This window comes from Chiloscyllium plagiosum, unplaced genomic scaffold (genome assembly GCF_037043375.1).
Source record: "Chiloscyllium plagiosum isolate Xiang-an unplaced genomic scaffold, Cpla_swu_hap1 HiC_scaffold_53Y, whole genome shotgun sequence".
NCBI classification, from domain to species: Eukaryota; Metazoa; Chordata; class Chondrichthyes; order Orectolobiformes; family Hemiscylliidae; genus Chiloscyllium; species Chiloscyllium plagiosum.
The window spans coordinates 11,009,872-11,032,683 of record NW_028270192.1 but is presented as its reverse complement, the minus strand read 5'-3'; the positions used below and the strand labels follow the sequence as shown (position 1 = coordinate 11,032,683).

The 22,812-nt window shown below is 40.1% G+C and overlaps 1 pseudogene across 1 annotated transcript; it reads left to right on the top strand.

Moving 5' to 3' along the window:
• Positions 1–1,934: 1,934 nt before the first annotated feature.
• LOC148134614 (Ig heavy chain C region, membrane-bound form-like) lies at positions 1,935–22,510 on the top strand (annotated as a pseudogene). The gene is made up of 9 exons (XR_015755799.1): positions 1,935–2,034; positions 2,164–2,472; positions 3,681–3,749; positions 13,396–13,695; positions 15,772–16,080; positions 17,939–18,247; positions 18,696–19,025; positions 21,894–22,021; positions 22,162–22,510. The product of XR_015755799.1 is annotated as an Ig heavy chain C region, membrane-bound form-like (transcript).
• The last annotated feature ends 302 nt before the right edge of the window (positions 22,511–22,812 follow it).

The following is a 22,812-nucleotide window of genomic DNA, read 5'->3' as shown; positions in this document are numbered from 1 at the left end:
AGAGTGCTGGAGTGATCCTCCAGTGAAAAGTTGATTTTTCGGTTGTGACTGAGACTCTGTGAATATTTGTTTTAATGAGAGAAGGGACCCGTTCTCCAAGTTGCACAGCTGAAAATTAATATTTCCTGTAGCATTGCTGCTGAGTAGATTTATTTATGCCGAGGCACTGGTTATAGTTTGACGTTGGCTTTCTGACAAGTGGTCAACAGTGAGACAAAATATCTTTGATCAACTGCAGAGACTCCAGATGCTTCCGGTAAATGAAACTGGAAGCTCGAGAACCATTTCTGCAGTCGGCTTAATTGCTGCCAACTACTGTATCTGGTAGATTAAAGGCAGTATGAATCAACTAAAACAAAATCTAACCAAACAAACTGTATTTTCCCGTTTACCCAAAATGGACACACTTCACTTGGCATTTCTTCTTTAACAAGGATGGCCACTCAACACAGCATTCACTGTGTGACAATCAGAAAACAGGAAATTGACTGCACGACAGACATTTATATTAACTCCGGCTGAACATCAGCCTAGTTAGTAAACCGTTTGTATTGAGGATTTTTAATGTTCTTGAATATGACGTTAATGGACCCAAACTCCCACATGGCACTAACATTTGTCATTTTCTCAAAGTAAGTTGACAAACTTGAATTGGCTTGAACTCGCATAACCAGTTGCACCATTCTCTGATTAATGCATCTCATTAAAACCGAGTGGGCCATTTATACATAGTGAGCACCGGTGCAGTGGAATGCATAGTTTTCGCTGATTTCTACTCGTTGAAAGTCCCGTGTCACAGTTACCAATGCGCGGAGAAATGTGCTGTTTATGACCTGCATCCGGGGCAATTATTGATGTAATACTCTGTAACTTTCCAGACACTCCTGATGTACCCAAACAGTTACCTGCAATGGTTTAGATGTTGAGAAATATTTTCAAACTTCTCACCAGCCTGATCCACTTTATTAGATTCTCTTTCAAAGGTTGACCTGAGTGTTACGTATCACTGTCAATCCACTTTTTATTTCTCGGGCACACATCTTTCCTTCACAATACATTTTCAAATATCTATCTTGTGGTCGGTGCATGTTAAAAAAAGATACAAGGAGAGAGATTCTGTAATATGGTGAGGCTCTTCTAATCTCCGTGTCCAAACAGTTTAGTGACATACACACACATTCTTAACATAACCATTTTAGACATGCTGGATATTAACTTGCCTGAACTGAATTTAGAAACGCCAAATACAAATGATATCTTATTTTGTAATTTGAGAGAAACTTGAGTGGTTGCAGAAATAAAGTCAGTAATTGTATTGTCTGACAATGGTATTGAACTTCGTTTTAGCTTTTACTGCTTGTGGTTGAATGTAGAATTAAAAGGAGTTAATTTCCAATTGAATATTCTATACATAGTCACTTTGAACACCCTCTATATTCAGTTGTATAAAGTGAATTTAGAAACTTCTGGAATGATTTACAAGTTATTCGGAGAGTTGGAGTGTCCAGAAAAAAGTATGGCCAGTTAATTATTTGGCTGATAATATCTTCGAACTTTGGTTTTAGTTTTATTTACTCGTGAATGCTTGTTAAAATACAGAGAGCCAACTTCCAATTGAATTCGTTTTGTTGTTTTAAATAAAATATCTGAAAACTTCATCTGAAAAATACTTCAAGCTGTTAAATTTCACTTTCCCCATTCGAAAAACACTTCCCAGCAGGCTAATCAGCAAAACAATATCCTAAGGTGTGTATATTTCCATGTTTAAGAATAATCTCGTGTAAATATGAACCTATCTGTAAGGGCTGTGCAAGGTGATACGAGGATCCAGTCTCAGCCTCCAGCAGGAAACCAACAGGCGGAACCTGTAAACCTGCCCCTTCCGATGACCATATAAATCCGGGTCACTGTGCTTTAGTTCAACACTCCTGGATCTGGTTTGTTTAGAAAGCTCTTGACAGAACCGATTTCCACAAGTTATCAGAATGATTAAGTCAACAATTTTTCTCAGTTTGTTACTGACGTTCTTATCATGTGAGTGTTTTTTGTTCATGTCTCTCTTTGTTACTGTCTCAATGTTAGTCTGCCTCAGAAATGTAAAAGATTCAGGCATCATTGTATCAGCATTAATTCTCATGGGTTCTTTTTTTTTCATTTTTAAAGGTGTCCAGTCGGAGATTGTTTTAACTCAACCAGAGGCACAAAGTGGCCATCCCGGAGCCACCCTGAGACTGACCTGTAAAACCAGCGGTTTCGATCTTGGCAATGATTGGATGAGCTGGGTCCGACAGGTTCCCGGACAGGGGCTGGAGTGGCTGCTTGAATACAAAAGTTCATCCAGCAGTAACTATGCCCCAGCGATTAAGAATCGATTTACTGCGTCCAAAGACACTTCAAACAACATCTTCGCGTTGGAGATGAAGAGCCTGAAGATCGAAGACACCGCCATCTATTACTGTGCAAGATACCACAGCGAGAGGAACCAGGGCTGGACCCGTTCAAAAAACAGCTCAAGGGGACATTTTGCCAATTTCATCGTAAACTGAAGGTCAGTACCCGTTTTAAATTCAGTTCAACCAACTGTGATCTGAAGCCCACCTCGGGCTGCCTTTTACAACCCTATCATAGAGGAAACATACCATTGAAATTTACAAACTGGGTGATATCATGGGACAATGTTTTTGGCATGTCGTATGTACTGCTTACTCTTCCACCAATTAAATGATTGGACATAATGTTAGTTTTAATGTATCTGACAGTTCGGGAAATGTCTGCTAATCGTGTTCTGTAAACCATGCCGTTAATTCTAAACACTATCAGCACTAAATGTCTATTTCATATGAAAATTGAGACCCAGAGTGTATTACAGAAAATGTACAGGTGTAAATCGCTGTGATACTACAGTGGGTCACAGTGATGTGCACAGTGACATGCTCATACAAAAACCACTGACAAGGGTCCATTTCAAGCTGGCGATAATTACCATTGAAGGACAGGGAAAATAATGTGAGACTTAATTTAAATCCCATCCAGGAGTGACTCGTTTGGACAAATGTATAAAAATATTCTATTTTCCTCATGTTGATGGCCACATTAAATGCACGCTAAACTTGTAAAAATATTCCGACCTTTTAAAATACAGTGAATAGGAAAAGCTAAAATACTCCACGAAATCATTTTTAGAGGAGTCTGAATCACTTCTTTCCAGGAGTTGATGAAATTAAGTATCTACATTTTTCAGTTTGCAGCCCGCTGTAGTATTTGACACAATGTGTCTCACAGTGACATACTGGGGTGACACTGCAATTATAATCAATACAAAAACCCGTCCATCACCCATTGTTTGAAACGAGTCAATGTTTACCTGTACAGACTACCTAAACTCGCATTTCAGTATTAGTTCTCTGGGCTATTGTGCAATTATCATTGTTTAAATTGTAAATTTAATACGCAAAAGTGGTGATTATTATTGTAGCAGTTGGTGGTTTTGAGAATCAGCTCTGTGTTACTCTGTGAAGTATAAAACATTATAGTAATTTAATAAGAATGATCAGTATCCACTGTACAATTATAATGAGATGAAGATTTATCGCGACTTCATTTTGACAGTGGTTCTGAATATTTAGAATAATGCAGGTTTTTGTTTGTTTTTATGCAAAGTCAGTTATTATGTGACCCAGTCCAGAGAATGTAACGCTGTGATTATCTTGGTTACTGGGGCCAAGGGACCATGGTGACGGTGACTTCAGGTAAGAATGTGAACTTTCTCAGTGACTTTATTTTTTGCTAACGTTCCATTCATGTGAATAATTCCTGAATTAAATGAAACTTAGATCCTGTGCTGAGCTTGGTTTGGTTCAGTTTGATTATTGTTAAAACTGACAATAGACTTACATTCAGTCTCAGAAAATGACTGAAGTAGTGGTGGCGGATTCAGATACTCAGTGTATATATTTTTTAAAATCAGATGGGCATTCTGTGTGGCTGACCTACTTGAAACACCTAAAGTCTCTCAATCAGTCAGGTATAAGCAAAGTTTAATGCCACCCACTATCTGTGAGTTTTATTATCGACAACAAATGGCAAGAACTTAAAGGTGTTGGAAATATCACTAAACAGGATGAAAATATGTTAATTTATTGAATATATTCCCTGGGTGCACAATGCTCTTACCATGATTGCATTTTGTCATTTGAGTTGTTAATTTTGTTGATGACAAGCACGTTGGATACTGTCATGGAATCTTCTAGCGGTGCTGCATTTCATTCTTTTGACTGGATGCTGAATGTGTTTTATTTGCTTCTGTTGAAAAGTTGATTGAGTTCTGACTTTGCTTTATTTGATTCTGTTGAATTGAGTTGTTCCATCTTGTGGAATTGAACTGCGCTTTCATGCTCTCAGTAATCGGTGTTTTCTATCAGCAAAAGAGATTGTCTCTCTGGATGACTCTCAATTACGAATATCTGTGAAGTTCTTTGTTTGTACTGAATCGTTTCTGCATTTGTTAAACGCGAGGCAATATTTTTTCTGATTGATTGAAAACACTACATCCGTTTGTAACTATCTGAAGACCAACTTAAGGCAGAAACACGGAAGTGTGAGAAATGAAAAAAAAACGACGACTTTTTAGAGCTTTTTATATATACACAATCTCAGTTCTCATTTTAAACGAGTTAAAGTCTGTTTTGAGTAGCCTCATTCAAAATAAAATTTGGGACTAAAATCTTAAGCTACCGAATTCATCAGATTTCATGATTGAGACTAACTTATCATAACATTCAATTATAATGTTTGTCCATTGAACTAATTTTATTTTGACCTTAAGGCGATTAATCAATAGATGCCTTCAGCTGCTCTACTGTGCACTGCACAAGATTGACATGATCAGAAATACTATATAGGTTGATAACAAATTGACTTGTTGCCGAAAATGTTAAAGCTTTAAGCTTTGTTCAATAAGTTATCTCAGAACCAAGGCAACTGTTATGACTTTTTATTTCTATTTGATTTAATTATTCGCTTGTGTGATGGTGAGCAGTTTTGATGGTTTCCAATTTGGGATATTTGTTGTGAGATTATGTTCTTGGTTCTGTTGAAAATGTTTGCAAAGAGACAGTTTTGCTGCAAACACATCATTGATCCTCAGTGTTGTGATTTGGTAATCGTTGTTCAGTTGATGAGAGAATGTGCTGAGGTAAAATTAAGCTAATATATTGTTGAAGCTGTTTTTGATTTCTACATTGCTTTAGAAATGTTTGCATGGTTGTTGATAGTGAACTGCTCCAGTTTCCTCATTCAATGCAATCAGCTTTGCAGTTGAACTTTCATTAAACCTAATATTAAGTGAAAGGCAAATCGCAAAGAATTTGGAAATGAAGGGAAACCAGATCCGTTAGGGTGCGAGTTTTATTTGAAAGTAACAATTGGGACTGGTCTAATCCAAACCTTAAATTCGAAACTCAGAACTCAATTTTCTACTTAAATCACAAAGTCTGTCTTGAAACAGTTGACAAGTCACAAGAAATATAAATAGAATTTCAAAAATATTATGTTCTAATTTTTCTTGCGATTGAGCAAAAATGCCATTACTGTGATATCATTAATCAAGAATTACCTTTCAATTCCGCTGTACCCGACACACAAGTTTCCTGGCTGGAAGAGATCGTTGGAAAAGACGATTAAGAAATTCTGCTCCAAATATTTCGATGCAGAACAAATTGATTTCACTGAATTGATCAGTTTTTCAGTTTAATTTGAAATAATTAATTCTTATACATCTGATTAAATTAGATTTACAGGATTAAAAAATGTAATATTAACTGAGTGATTTAATCCATGCCATGCTTTAGATGTTCCCAATCCGTGTGTTTTAAGTAAGTAGATACATTTTGCAACAACATATCAACTGAAGAGTCATTCATTAGGAAACAGCTGCTATAGTCGATTATGTCACCAAGTCTAGATATCGAATCAACTAAAATAATCCATCATCAACTCACCATGGGAATAAATGATGCAAAATCGGAGATTTTAAAGATTCACTTCGGCCCAACAAGTCCAAATCTACGTTGAGCAACCACCCAGACACGTTCCCCGACATTTACCCCTAACACAATGGACAATTCAGCTTATACACATCGCCTGACCTGTACATCTTTGGACTGTGGGAGGAAACCAGAGCATCCATAGGAATGCCACCCAGACACGGGGAGAATGTGCAAACTCCATGCAGACAGATGCCCGAGGCGGGAGTTGAACCAGGATCCTCTGGCACTGTGAGAACCACTGAGCCACCGTGCCGCCCCCTTAATGTGTCTGTCCATGCTTTCCGACAGTTGCAGAATTCACAAATTTAGAGAAGACAGGAACTGGAGGGCAGTAGAGCACATTGTTTATTTAGACACTGAGAATAGAGTAAGATTCATTTCAATTAATATACTGACGCGATTTTTTGAATGTAGCAATCTGAATGAGATTGCTCACATTAGTTAAGTTTTGATGATCATTTATTTCGACATCAGTTAAAGCGGGGAATGCAGACAGAAACTGTTTTCAATTCATACATTTGCTTTTTAAAAAAATCACTTTTTAGAAAGAGGTATCAAGGAAATAACTTGCCATTGCCAAGCACATCTGAGAGTAAATACTTGCCCTAATGTATCCAACAGACATGCATTTACAGAATGGAATGCAGTATTGGTTTTGAGTAGTGCGTGCAAAATTTCCAGAGTTCAAGAAATATTTTAAGAATATGCAGAAATAATTTGGAGAATATTCTATTTCCGCCCGAACTGTGCTTCAATTGGTGAAATGGTACACCTCAATAATTTTCTTATTTACAATCGATTAAGTTTATTAAATCAGTAGGTAATCTTACTTCACTGTGAAAACGTTCTGAGAAGCATTGATGCTTTCTCTCTGGCTCGTCCCTATTATGAAAGTTAAATTACAGTGAATACATTTGATGTGACGAATTGAGCAGATATATCTGCTCAGATCAAAACTGTTGTACAGTGTGTTCCCGTGTTACTCGACCGAGTTGTCAGCTGTTCCTGACCAGTTGTAAATCGACCCGTTCGGACACCTGAATCTCAGACATTTGAATTACATGCGGCGCTTCAAAACCACTTTTGTCTGCCAGAAATTAGGCACCACAGAATTGAGAGACCTGACTGAATTGTTACAATCAGAATAAACACTTCAGTAACAAATTGTAAGACCCCTGAAGTCAGGTGTTAGCAATGAAGGATATATCATTCAGTGAGACAGAGGGAAATATGCTGCATATTTTCTTTGCGCCTCTCTTGTCAGTGACGCATTTAGTAGCACAATGTAGAATCAAATTATTAAGAACTTATTGTCAGCATGTAATGTTACTGGCAAAGGTGATGTTACACTTCAAAAGCTTCTAATCTATTTCAACCTAAGCAGACCATCTGGTGCAGCAACATACATAGGATGAAGGGGAAGGGAGTTCTCAGTTGAAATCCAGTGACAGTAAATTTATGGCAGAGCAAATCCTAGTTTTATTCCTCTACAGTTCCCATAGAGCTTGAACAATTCGGAATTGCTATCAAAGCATTCTTGGATAATTGTTGAAATGCTACTTTCATCGTGTAAGCATTTTGTAACAATCCCTGGTTGCTGAAATCCTTGGTTAATTATTAACAAATTTGTGCACTCTCAAACCGGTGGTCTGTGTTGTCGGAGATTGTGTTCAGATCTGGTATAATGTAGTGGTAGTGTCTCTGACTCTGAGACATGTGAATTGTGTACATTTACAATGTGTTGGAGAGGAATGTAATACCATGTCTTATCCGGTTAATTGGGGGGAAAAACATTGAGTTCTTTGAGTTCTGTTGGAAGTCCACTCACAGAGGCCTGTGAAATCGATTTAATCGCTGTCCAGACTTGGGCCTCAGGTATTAGACAGAGGTTTGGCGATTTGCAGCCTGTTTCAACTCAATATTTGTTCCCTGGCTTTTGGGAATTGTTAGCTGGGTTAATAGTGTAATTCCTCAAAGAAATCCGGGATCTTGACTTGCTGTTCTATCAATACCATTTATAACTAACCCACAATTAATTATTCCCAAAGCATATTTGATGACATTAAGTTGGAGCAGTTTTCGTTTGTATCAAACCATTACTGTTCAGTCCGGTGGGATTTTCCCCCCCGACGTGGTCGACGGTGCCCTCCACCGCATCTCCTCCACTTCCCGCTCCTCCGCCCTTGAGCCCCGCCCCTCCAACCGCCACCAGGACAGAACCCCACTGGTCCTCACCTACCACCCCACCAATCTCCATGTACAGCGCATCATCCGCCGTCACTTCCGCCACCTCCAAACAGACCCCAGCACCAAGGATATATTTCCCTCCCCTCCCCTATCAGCTTTCCGTAGAGACCACTCCCTCCGCGACTCCCTTGTCAGATCCACACCCCCCACCGACCCAACCACCACTCCCGGCACCTTCCCTTGCAACCGCAGGAGGTGCAACACTTGCGCCCACACCTCCCCCCTCACTTCTCTCCAAGGCCCCAAGGGAAACTTCCATATCCGCCACAGATTCACCTGCACCTCCACCCACATCATCTACTGCATCCGCTGCAGCCGGTGTGGCCTCCTCTATATTGGGGAGACAGGCCGCCTACTTGCGGAGCGATTCAGGGAGCACCTCTGGGCCACCCGGACGAACCAACCCAACCAACCTGTGGCACAGCATTTCAACTCCCCCTCCCACTCCACCGAGGATATGCAGGTCATTGGACTCATCCACCGCCAAACCACAACAACCCGACGGTCGGAGGAGGAGCGTCTTATCTTCCGACTGGGAACCCTCCAACCGCAGGGGATGAACTTGGACTTCACCAGTTTCTTCATCCCCCCTCCCCCCACCTTGTCTCAGCCGGATCCTTCCAGCCCGGCACCGCCTTCCTGACCTGCAGTCTTCTTCTTGACCTCTCCGCCTCCACCCTACTCCGACCTATCACCCTCACCTTGACCTCTTTCCACCTATCACATTTCCAACTCCCCTCCTCCAAGTCCCTCCTCCCTACCTTTTATCTTCTCCTGCTGAACACTCTCTGCTCATTCCTGAAGAAGGGCCTGTGCCCGAAACGTCGAATCTCCTGTTCCCTGGATGCTGCCTGACCTGCTGTGCTGTTCCAGCAATAAAGTTTCAACTTTGATCTCCAGCATCTGCAGACCTCACTTTCTCCCCGGTGGGATTTTGGTTGAATCCAACACTTTGGTGTTAGCTTTTCAACCAGTCTTCAACGGATATCTCAGATCATCCAGTACACCTTCTTATAATGCTTTTCCAACAGAAGTCAGGTAAACTTAATCACTGTCTAAATCAATAGGTATAATTTCTCGTGCGGGAGAATATGAAAACAATTTGCTGAAGAAGGATCACTGCATTTGAAATGATAAGCTTCCTTTCTCTACACAGGAGCTGCCAGACCTGCCGCATTTCTTCAGAGAATTCTGTTTTTATTTCGGATTTCAAGCATTCAAAGTTTGTTGTTTCATATAAAATGTACTTTATATGAAACAAGTTGTTCAGAGAGAAAATATATTTTACCAAATTGTGAATTGTCAAAAATATTTAATACCACGTCATCGTTGAAAGTGAGTGATCTCATGTAGAGCCATAATTTCAGAAGAAACTGTATGATGAAGTAACAACCTGTTCCAGAGGGCAATGGCTGCTGTATGGAATTATAGAATCTCTATAGTGTTGAAACAGGCCATTTGCTCCAACAAGTCCATACCTACCCTTTGAAGAGTAACCCACCCAGACCCATTTCCCTACCCTATAGACCGTACATTTAACGCTAACAAATACATCTAAATTAGATATCCCTGAACACCACGTGCAATTTAGCATGGCCAATTCACCTGACCTTCGCATCTTTGGAGTGTACTTGGGTGGGAGTTATTCTGACCACTCAAATAGAGAATATCAATGTTCCTGTTCCAAATAATCAACACGAATTTTTAAAGAATGTTTTTAACAATTAATTTGTTGATATATCGTATTGAAAAGTGTCCAGCACCTTTGCTAGCTGAATGAATGACACAATAATAGGAATACATGATCAGGAATAAAGCACTCAGCCCCACTTAAAACATGGTACATCTGCGAGCTAACCTTTGACTAAAACTCTTTAACACATCTGATTAACAAGCAATAACTATCCCAGATTTAATGATTCAACTGCACATAACAAAGAGAGACACCATTTCTGAAAGATATTTGTGTGAGTATGCAATGTGACACAATGAGGCTGTAATTAATTGCTCGTGAAAATAAGTTTTAAGTTCCTGACAATTTCCAACTCAATCATTCCAGTCGTCAGATCCCTTTAATTTAACATTATTTTTCTTTATTCCAGGGAAATATAATGTATGCTTGCCGTGCTAAAAATGAGGAAAGTTCCTTGCCCATTAAATGATTAAGAAGTAGTTCACTGGAAATACAATCAAACGACACAAAATGAAACTATTAAGCACGTCATCTTTGTGTGGACATGCAAGCGCCAGAATAATCTTCATTTTTTCTAGTAGTTATTTGCATCTGTAGATAGGCGTGGAAATGTTAGGCATTTTACATCTCCTTGAGAGATCAGTCGACTTTGGCCTCCTTGACTTTCTGACATTTGTGTGGTATTAACATTTTCACCGCTCTGTCAGGAAGTGAGTTCCATGGCTGTGATACAGAAAGAGTAAAGGGGCAATGAAAGAACTGCCAGTCAAAATGTAGTAATGTTTGGAGGAACAGTCAACAGTCTTACCCATACGCGATAAGATTGAACCCTTTTGTGTACTGTTCAACTAAAGAATGAACCTTTGGATTTCTCTGTCACAGAAAGGGTTTGAGGTCAAAACATCAAATGATTTCAAGAAGGTGATAGCTTTTTCAAGGGTTGAAGGAAACAATATGTATGTGGGGAAAAAAAGTTGAACCGTGTACAATATTGGTTGAAAATTGTGAAAAAATTGAATGGGGCATGGTTGTTAAGTTTTCACATAACAGCAAAATTGGGTCTATAATTGACAATAAAAGTTATCTAAAAGTACAACGAGATCATGATCAGCTGGGCAAATGGGCAGAGGAGGGGCAGATAGAGTTCAGTTTCAACTGAATATGACTCATTGCATTTTGGGAACAGAAATCAGGAAACAACTTAAAGTGAATGGGAGTGCATTGGGTCGTGATATCGAACAGAAGCACCTGGGGATACAGATACATAGATTCGTACAGAGTTAATGATATGGCAATGGGCAGCTTTGTCGAATATAGGGACCTGAGAGATCAGATACATATATTGTTAAAAGTGGTGTCTCAAGTAGCTGGCGTGTTGAAGAATGTGTTTGCAAAATGTGTTCTCATTGCACAGAGCATTGAGTATAAAGGTTGGGAGTTTGTGTTGCAACTGTACCTGACATTGGAATGAACTGTCGGAGGAAGTGGCAAATGCAGATCCAGTTACAAAATTTCCAAGACATTTGGACAGGTACAGGAACTGAATAGATCTGGATAGATATGGGACAAATGCCGGCTAAGAGAATTTGTTTAATTTGGGAACCCTGGTTGTCATGGACGAGCTGGGCCGAACGGCCTGTTTCTGTGTTGTATGACTCTCTAAATCTCTGACTTTATGGTGGAGTAGGCTGAAAGTTGGAAGCTGGTGATCTCGTGAGGAGGTAGGTTGGTGATGTGGTAGATTTTGAGCTGATAGGCCGTGAGGTGTTGGGTGGCTGCTGGGTAAACTTGCATGCACCTAGTCTGGCAGGGTGGCATCAAAGCAAATCATAATGGTCACAAGGAAATAACTTGGTTACATTGTGCTTAGTAGGTGAGGGGTCGTTTGAGCAGCAATGTAGGGTGTCTCCCTGGTGCCAAGATGGTTAATTGAGTGGCCAGCAGGCTGCAGGGCTGGTTAGTTGAGAGCTGAGGAGGGTGCGGGGCTGGTTAGTTGGAGGTGGGCAGGGTGCCAGGCCAATTTGTTGAGAGGTCAACAGGGTGCAGGGCTGGTCAGTTGTGAGGTGGGGAGGGAGTCATGTTGGTTAGTTGAGTGGTAAACAGGGTGTCAGACTGGTTAGTTCAGACATTGGCAAGACGTCAGACTGGTTAGTTAAGAGGTGGGCAGGCTGCCGGGCTGGTTAGGTGAGAGGTGGGCAGGGTATCGGGAAGTTTAGTTGATCGGCTTAGCAGAGTGCTGGGCTGTACTGATGTGACAAGCGGATATGATGTCAAAATGTAAAGGTCGGAGTGTAGCGAAGGGCAGATGGGAACGGAGCTAGGATGCAATATGCACAGGTTGACTTGGGTAAAATGAGAGGTCAGTGGTGAAGGTCTGAGGTCATATCTGGTGGAGTGGCATCCTGTCAGGGGTTGTGAAAAGTCTGATTTCAGGACTAGATTCACCAAGGACCAGGTGCAGTGTAGCAGGAGTGGAATTGAGTGAAAAGAATCGAGATTACATTCTCGTCCAGAATATGGATTGCCTTGAATGTGTGTTATCTCTTGCGATGAAGGTCATGTGTTCCGAGGGTGAATGAAAGTGTAACAGTGTAGGGGTTGTCAATGTGAGTGGAAATTGAGGTTGAGAGAGAGAGTCAGAGCGGTGGTTAGTCTGAGAGATTAGAGGTTTACCATGAACTGCTTGTAAGTTTAATAGTTATTGAAGTAAAAGAGTACTTGCTCATCTCTCGAATCATATTCACATAAATGCTCAGTTCAGCTAGCTGTCACACTCCAAAGTCTCTGAACATTAATGGTCCTCTAAGTTTCAGCGGCCTCCAGAATTCAGATAATTGTCAAGTCGATCATTGAGCTTCCAGATAATTGGCATGATATCAGCTGTGACAGACATTCTCTCAGTCCCAGTGCCCTGCAACTGCCTTCTTCACAGAGAGGAGATTCTGACTGACATTGATAAGCGAGGAAGGGATACTGGACTCGAAACGTTCACTCTGGTTTCTCTCCACTGATGCTGCCAGTTGTTGGGTTTCTCCAGCAACTTCGGTTTTTATTTCCAATTCCAACTTCCACGTTTTCTTGGTTTGCATTTTGTGAAACGACTGTGCTTGTCACCTGCAATCCAATGAAAGTGTTAGTTGGGGAGATTTTCTAACAGTTACTTTTCGTGGGATCAGGGCGTTCTTATTTCTAAGTTATATAGTAATGGTCAAGGTCGAGGGCATGTTTCTGAAGAGGGAACCAATAGATCATGATCAACGACTGATTGGAAACAAAAATAAACTCAAGGTATGCTGTCGATTTTAGCAGGAACACACTGGCATACATTTACAGCTGAGGAAACATTTGGGTAACCAATAAGGTCGTATTAACCGAAAGTAACTTGCTCAATTGTTCATTCTATCCTAGAGACTGTATCTACCCCCACACTTTATGGACTTATCTCCTCCTGTCAGCAACACAACGCCGACGGTTCAGTGATCTTTGGTTGTTTGGCCATGGACTATTCCCCTGACGTTACCAAGGTGACCTGGAAGAAAGGTGGGCAGCCAATCACGACTGCATTGAAGACTTATCCATCCGTGAGAAACAAGAAGGGAACTTACACCCTGAGCAGCCAGTTAACCCTGCCTGAGTCGGAAGCGGATTGCAGCAAAATCTCCTGTGAGGTTCAACACAGCGGGTCAAAGCAGAGCACTGGAATGCCATGTAAGTCTTGTGGGAACTGAGGTGAACAGTACATCTGTGGTTAACATGAATAGGGCATTAGTTATAATACATTTGACATAGCCATAGAGATATACAGCACAGGAAAAGGTCATTCGGCCCATCCAGTCCAAGCCAATCAATAACAGTTCCCTCACTATTCCAGTTCAATATGTCCGCAATTGATCCATTGCTTTGTGTGACTTGGCATTTCTTATATGCATCTAAATATTTCTCACATATTATGCGGGGCTAAGCTTCGACATGACTTACTGGCACTGAGCTACAGATTCACACCCTCTGTGTGATTTTGTTCTCCCCGATATCCTCCTGTCCTTACCTTAACCCTATGCCCTTGAGACATTGCTCCATCCATTAAGGGAAAAGGTTTTGTTCTGTTTACTCTGTGTATGTCTACCATAATTCCAAACATCACAATCATCTTCTCTCTCAATCTTCTCTGCTCCAAGGAAAATCCCAGTTTGGTGAATCACATTTCATAATTAAAAACTTCCAGCCCAGGAAAAATCCTGGAATATCTCAACAATGCTGCCTTCTGTCTAATCACATTCCTTCCATAACATGGAGTCCTATATTACGCACGATGCTTCATGTCTGGCTTAACCAGTATTTCATTAATTTCCAGTATCATCTCCCAACACCTAATGTAAATGTCTTGGCTCATAAAAGCAAATATCCTTCACACATTCTTAGCCTTTTTATCCCCCTGCCACATTACTATAAGGGATCGATGGGCATGCAATCCTTTTCAGGGTTCCACCATTCAAAACATAATACCTCTTAGTTTCTTCTGACCAAGTGCATCACCTTACAGTTATCCATAATGATTTCAATTTGCCATTTCTCAGCACAAGTGGCCAACCCTTCTGTATCTTGCTGCAATCTAAAGCTATCATGGTCACTACCTGCCAACACGGCAATTTTCGCTTCATCTGTGAACTTACTAGCCAAATCTCCTGCAGTATATTCTAAATCACTTTTACATAATAGAGACAACAATAAATCAACACTGAATCCTGCAGAACACCGCTAGACATATACTTCCAGCCACACAAACATCCTACGGCCATTATCCTCTGCACTCCGCCACTCAGCTACCTCAGGATTCAATTCGTCAAATTGACTTGATCACACCTGGCTCTGATCTTTACGATTATCTGGACATCGACTTATTTCTGCGAAAACTACCATCAAATTGGTCAGACATGACTTCCTCACAATAAATTCGTGCTGAGAATTGTTGATTACTCTTCCAGATGAAGGTTAATTCCCCTCTCCATAGTTACAATGTCTTCCCTACTACTGAATCTAGATTGAGCCGAGCCTGTGGTTTCATTGTTTTTCCCTTCATCCGTCCTGCATAACAATACCACACTGGCAGTTTTGCCATATCCCCTGTGGCCAGGAATTATAAATTATTGCCAGCGACCCACTATTTCATCCTTTACCTGGCATACATTTTATTTGCCCTGGAAATATAACTATTTTTCATCCAGCAAGGCAGCACATCACATCATCTATCCTAATTCCTGAAAAAAAACATCACAACACTTCACCATGTTTTCGATACCCACATATTCCCTCACACTGGTGAACATCAACAATCTTTACCGCCCTTCTACATCTTTCCCTGTCTCGCTTGAAGGCATTATATTTGGAATATTGAACTGCCACGCCTGCCCCTCTCTCAACATGTCTCCATGATATCAACACTTCCTCCTTTATGCCGTTTCCTCATCTGCCTTGTTTATCATACTCCTTTCATTGAAATGAATACCATCCAACCTTACTACCTCACCCTCTGATTTAACTGGCCTATCATTTCTGTGCCTTCTTGACTTCCTTGCTGTGACCTGTAGTTTTAGCATTACATTGTCATTATCACATCGTCCTGCTAATTGTAATGTGTTGATCTCAGCTTCTATAACACTCTGCATAATTATGATACTTGTAATATCAAGGTTAGTATCAATTAGCCATAATAAACTTTGTTATAATAGAAGTGAATGTATTTGTTATCAAATTTGTCAGATAATTTATGCAATGTTTTCCATAAAGGTCCACTTCTCCAGCCAACTCTTCTTCTCACCGTGAGTCCCAGTGAAGAAATCGCAAGCAGCAGGTTTGCAACCATCGTGTGTTCAATCATGGATTTCCATCCGAAGGAAATCTCCGTGACATGGTTGAAAAATGGCCAATCCGTGGATTCTGTTGTCTTCACATCTCCTGTGTGTGAGGCGGATGGGAACTTCTCGGTGATGAGTCGGCTGACAGTCCCTTATGGTGAATGGTTCAACAGCGCAGTGTATACCTGCCAGGTCACTCATGGAGAGAACACTCAAAGTCAAAACATCACCACACCCCAGGGTAAGACATACATACGAGAGAACTAGAAATCATTTTGAACTCCGATGTTAATCAGATACACACATTTATCAAATTTAGTGAACAGCACTAAGGTGTACAGCTTCCCATTCACAAACGTGTCATGTATTTCAGTTTGAGTGTTACATTGGCGTTGCTCATAATTCAACATTATGTCAAATCAGAAAAGCATGTTTCCCTCTATATTCAAGACATATAGACAGTGAGCTGGATTAACCGTCTTTTTTTAAAGTAGTTTGTTGGCAGACCACATTTGGAGCGGCAGAGTGCCGAATCCATACCTGGTGACTTGCTTAAGGATAAAGGGGTTGGGGATGGGGGAGGGGTCCGTGTCTTGTGGGGGCCGGGCAGCAGGGTCAGAGAAGTATTTCTTTGAAACATAGAACATGCTGAGAGGCCGAGATTGGGTGAAAGTTGAGTAAATGTTTTGGCCAGTAGGCTAGAGTAGGACATGGTGGCATATCCTCGGAGTCATAGGGTGCACCATTTGGCACTGAGATGGGGAAGAATTTCTTCAGCTAGAGGGGGGTGCATGTGTGGAATTCATTGCTGCAGAGGGTTATGGAGGCCAAGTCAGTGACTGTATTTAAGGTGGCGATAGATCGGTTAGTACATGGAGAAGGCTGGAGAATGGGGTAGAAGAACATACCAGCTATGATCGAATGGCAGGGCAGACTCGATTGGCCGAACTGCCTCATTCTGCACCTTTATCTTACTATCTTGTGGTCTCAAAATGACGTGATTGAAATGTGCAGCGACCCTTTTTTCAAAGTAGATAAAAATGTGTTCAGTGCTTCATTTCCAGCACAGGAATGACCTGTTGTCCTTGGGCATTGTACGTCATAGATTTTATCTGGTACTGAGCTCTTCAACTTCATTCATGGGACCAGATCGCAGACCAAGTTTGTATCACATTTGATTAATCTGGATAAACATGACCTAATTAAGCCTCTTTAAGATACTCTCTGCAATTAGTGGATGTGGCAGGAGAATACATTTTAGTGGTAAGGCGACAGTAGGGATGAACGATCTAGGAATTTGAGTCAGGCTGATAGAGCCCAGGGTGAGGATGGAAATGTTCATGCAGTGAGCAGTGGAAGTCTGAATAATACTCGTGCAAATTTCCATCAAGTTGGTAGAATAATTTAAGACACGTATTTGTTTAGTCTTTGTTCTACTAAGAAATTCACTGTTTTGTTTTTAGATCTACTCCAAATTTGATAGGTGTAATAATATCTCGTGGTATGTTTTAGAGAATGATCTCACACCAATAATGTCAATTATTTTCAATAACGTTAAACATATTGAATAGAATTTCTGTGACTGATCACTGCCCCGTAACACCTTATATCCTCTGCAAATGCATGAGAACAAAGACAATAATTATGATTGTTTACAGTTTGTCCAAAATTGGGGATATAATGTGGCATCCAGAATGCCCAGCAGCATTTGCAAGTAAGTTTCATGAACATAGAAATGAAGTCGTTATATTCAGATTACTCTTGTCACAAGTATCAATGGATGGTCGTAAGTGAGAGAAGAAGTCTGGAAGGAAGGTAATTCCGTGTGTTACGCCATGGTATCTTTGATTTTACTTTTTCAAAGGTTTCACTTGTTACAAATCCAGTGTTCTTTATGAATGATTACACGGGGTATGTTATAGATAATAACAAATGTTTTCACAAATCAAAATATATAAACAACAGGAACCATCATTTTAGCAATAGTTGGAAACTGCCATGTCAAAGGTGGTTTCTTCACTTCATGTGGGAGTAGCCTGAAGGCTCGGTGTTTTGATTCTAAAGAGGCATTTTTCATTGATTTGATTTTTGTTTCATAGGAGGTAATGAGTGCCACGATTACACAGTTAAAATCCTACCACCGCCAGTAGAACAGGTCTTACTGGAGGCGACGGTGACATTAACCTGTGTTGTGTCCAATCTTCCTTCTGGAGTCAATGTCACCTGGATACAAGAAAAGAAGACTCTGAAATCAGAGATTGCTAACCAGCCTGGAGAAGATCCCGACAGCGTGATCAGCAAATTGAGCATTTCTACTCAAACCTGGCTGAGTCACGTTAGTTTTGAATGTGTGGTGAACCATCCGTATCTACCGACTCCTCTGAGAGACTCCATCCGCAAGGGAAATGGTGAGCGGTGAGATGAAAGAACAAAGTATTCCATGTGTAATCTAGATCTAGTTACATACATGGCATGCTTAGATTGGCTCCAAATAACGTTGGGAGCATGAAAGATGTGTCTGATAGCAGGATAGCTAAATATCTGATCGAGAACAGAATGGACCAAAGGTTGATCTTTTATGATCATAAGTCAAATGAAGTGGGAAGAAACCTGGTTTGTGTTTTTAACATCAGCAATGACAAATGGACAGGATGTCTTAGAAACATGGTGTCGACTTTCGAATTAAACTCTTTACTCTTAATGAACAGAATGGATATCATTCTGCTGGTTTAGAAAATGAGAGTGTATAAAGCCCAAATTTAAAAACAAAACTGGCATATTTTAATATGTAGTGAAATTGCAATATTGATTCTGGATTTTTATAGTTAATTTATATTTGTTTCAAATATTCTTCAGGAGAAAAGCTACTGGAGCCTTCAGTGTCTATCCTACTGCCACCAACAGAAGACGTTTCCGCTCAGAGGTTTCTCTCCCTCACCTGTTTAGTGAGAGGCTTCTACCCCCGAGAGATCTTCATCAAGTGGACAAACAATGACAAGCCAGTGAATCCCAGTAACTACAAGAACACCGAGGTGATGGCGGAGAGCGAGAACACCTCCTTCTTCATGTACAGCCTGTTATCCATTACAGCAGAGGAGTGGGCCAGCGGTGCTTCTTACTCCTGTGTGGTGGGACATGAAGCGATTCCATTGAAGATCATCAACAGAACAGTCGATAAATCCAGCGGTAAACCAAGTTTTGTGAACATTTCACTTGCACTGATGGACACTATTAATTCATGTCAATAAAAAACTCAAAGTTGCTTTTAATAATTCAACAAAAGTAATAAAGCTTTTTCCTCAAATTGTGATTTAAATATACAACCGTTTAATTAATTGTGTTTCCCACTTTTACTTATATTCCACCTGTAAAGTTAAGTTGGATTATTAACAGGTCTAGGACTCGTGTCTTGTGCAGTTAATGTCCCCTGCTCAGGTAAACTTAGGATCGGAGGCAGAGTAAAGCTCACTCAATGCCAGATTCTGCAAAGTACCTTAACCATCTTAAATTCCATTAAAACGAAATCTGAAAATGCCCAATTTCTCTCAAGTAAAGACCACGAACTTTGAACTTTGTTTTCCTGATTCCCCGATTGCACATTCTCACAAAATTCATGTCGGCTTTAAACTGCCACAATGCAACAATTGCGAACGCAATCTTAAGAGACATTTGGAATTAGTTTTGATTGGAAAATGCCAATCGCAAACAGTGCAGAGTAAGTTGAATATAATCCTTGTTTCTGTGGAACGAGGGATCTTGTACCAGTGCAGTGGTTGACAGAATGCATCTTTATTTCCACACCAAAGAGACCCGAAAGGAAGGTTATTGTTGTTGAGCCGAGGTAGGGGGAGAGGGGAATTATTAATGGTCTGTACTCTTACTCACTCTGCAGAGTTTTCAAGACAGAAGTCCTCTGAAATGTAACCCAGTTGCTGACAGTAACAGCCAGCTTCTTATTTACTGTCCGAAGATTCCATGTTTCCATATAAAATAATACCATTTTGTCTGCCGAATTCGATTGACCCTATTAATCGTTTGTTAACATTGACTCCCCTTAATCCAAAACTGGTATTTACATTATCCCAGTTTGTCATCCATAGTTTTGTCTCAGTTTTCTGGAGCACATGGGGATAAATTCTGGTATTCGAACATCTGACATAATTTTGCTTCACGTACAGAACATTTGTAGATATTTTGTAATCAGCATGTTCAGAAATGCAATTCTGCATATCTGGAGTAGTGGGGATTTGAGATCAGGTCTCTGGTCTCAGAGACAGAAATTCTTTCGCTGTAACAAAAGAGTTGCTCACATCGAGGGCCGAAGGGCCTGTTCTGCGCAGTATTGTTCTATGTTCTAAAGCATTTATCTCTCCACGACGATCAGAAATGTTCCTGACAACATCAGAGTCAGATATAAATGTTGACAATCCATAAAAACTGGAACAATAATTCAAATTACAGTCTAGTATAACAACTGAAACAGTTTCAGAGAAATGCTCACAAATACACACATAAAAACACATACACAGGCTCTCACCTAAAAGCACATGCTTATGCACAACATAAACGTGCACACAGATGAACTGTCACACACTCTTACATACACAGAGCCACACATGCAAATGGTACTTGAACACTCATCTAAGCTCCCACAAAAACGCACATACACAGAAAGAATAGCACGTGCACAAGTGAACAAGGATATCCACACATAATTACGAAAAGCATAGACGCAAATTAATACACAAATGGACATGACTGCATTTCTATTCATGCAGCATAATGCTGACAGACATACATTCGTACGCACACAGATACAACATCTGAAAAATGTCCTCCCACATGTAAACTCACACAGACACATATGAGCACAGAGTTAGACATTAATATTATTATTTTTTAATTTTCATAATCACAAACATATGATTGCAGAGGCAGCTTAATTTATTTTTAAACCACTTTGATCAGCACTTATACATGGTCACACACACACATAAATTCAGAGTCTCACATGCAGACGCGCAAGTAATGGGGCGTTTATTAAACAAGGAGAATGGCACAAGCGCCAGCAAACATCCACACATAATAACACAAACAAGCACATCAGACAGTGGTTTAGGATAGATTGCCACACAAACAGAGATCATCACGCAAAGATAAACATCCACCAAACATGACGTTGCATGCTCACATTTATTGAGCACAAAAATGAAAATAACCTAATGTAGGTAGGACCTGAAATAGACAGATCCTCCTGTCTCTTGGTAGGATGGCACTAACGAAAACTAAACACGCACAAGGACATTAAAAGATTAACATAGGCGTCAACGAAGTGCCATTTTAGCATGATGATGCTTACACATTGTGAAGGGAACAAGATTTACATACAAAATACACGTGAGCACATCAGCAGTGAAGAATATGAGTATGTTTATTCATGCACACACTCCAAAATGGGCAAGTGCAAAGTAAGAGACACGCCCACAAACACAAGGAAAGTTATACACATCAAACAGTAGAAAAAATAAATTAAGAGAGACATGGACAAAAACTTAATCCTAAATATGCAGATCCTACAAACAAAAATATGAAGCAATGTTTTTACTGTGGATGAAATTTATAATCATGATTTGCCAAGCAATTGGTCACCAATATATCATGAAGATGAGAACCATATTTGAACCTTTATCCAGTGATGGACAAAACTTTGAACTAAACTGCGATCACAGCCCATATTTAAAGTATAACGATAAAATTAAAATATTTGTTCTCAGTAAGTATTCCTCAAATGATAATATTCTTCAATGATAGATTAAAAGGCAAAGTAATTCAAAGTTTTCTGGCACGGACAGTAAGGAAAAATGTACAGTTAGTATTAGTAATTTCTTGCTGAGAGTCAGTAATGCATTACTACATGCAGATAGAGTCAAACCTGAGAAACACCTGACTGCCTGAAGAAGATGCAACGGTCTCTAATTACAATACTTAGGTGCAGATAGATCAGTCAGGATCAAGAAACAATCTGAATACGTTCTCTCGGCTTTATATTCATAGATTCAATAGATCGCACTTGGATTGAAGACTATGAGGATGATAATGGCAACATCTGGACAACTGCTTCCACATTCATCACCCTGTTCTTCCTGAGTATTTTCTACAGTGCTGCCGTCACTCTGGTGAAGGTGAGAGTAATCAAATATTTCACACAGCAAGGAGCCAAAGATGTCTTGTGAAATATCAAAGTGTGCCACTGAATACAACTGAGAACCTGAATGCATCTGATCATAAACATCTGCATCATGACTTTATCTCTCTTTTCCAGGTTAAGTGAATGAGTTGTGGACACCGTAGATTTTCCTCATCTATTTATCAAGGCTTCTGAATTCCCAATCCACAATCTGTCCTGTTGCTGACTCGAACAGTGAGTTCACTTAAGTTTGTCAGTGTGTAACTGTAATAAATATTGATGGCCTTTCACTTTCACTTTGATATCTTTGAGATTATTATAGTTGGAATAATTTATAGCTTCCCAATTCAACTTGTTTTTTTTTACTTGTTCCTTATTCAGAATGGTTGCCTCCCTTATATGTTGAGCCCTTGTATTCTCTTTCTGGCGAATGTTACAGATGTACATAAAATTCACGGGTCACAGTGCATGCAATCTCGTCTCAATGTAGCATCCAGTCAATATATTCACTTCTATTAACTTTAACATAAGCTTTTCGATAAAAATGCTTCTGAAATGGTTAATAAATCTTGAATGAAATGCACTAACTTTGAGTTTGCTTGATTCTTTCTTCAAGTCCAATAAGTAAAAATATATTTTCCCAAGGATCCACGTCCCATTCCCTTCCCAGCAAACACTTTTCACTTGATCTGTCCAGTTGTGTTTCATCCAGTCATAAGGTTAATGCTGCGCCACCAAGTGGACCACTAATATAAATGCATCTTTCGCACTGTCTGTCTTATAGAA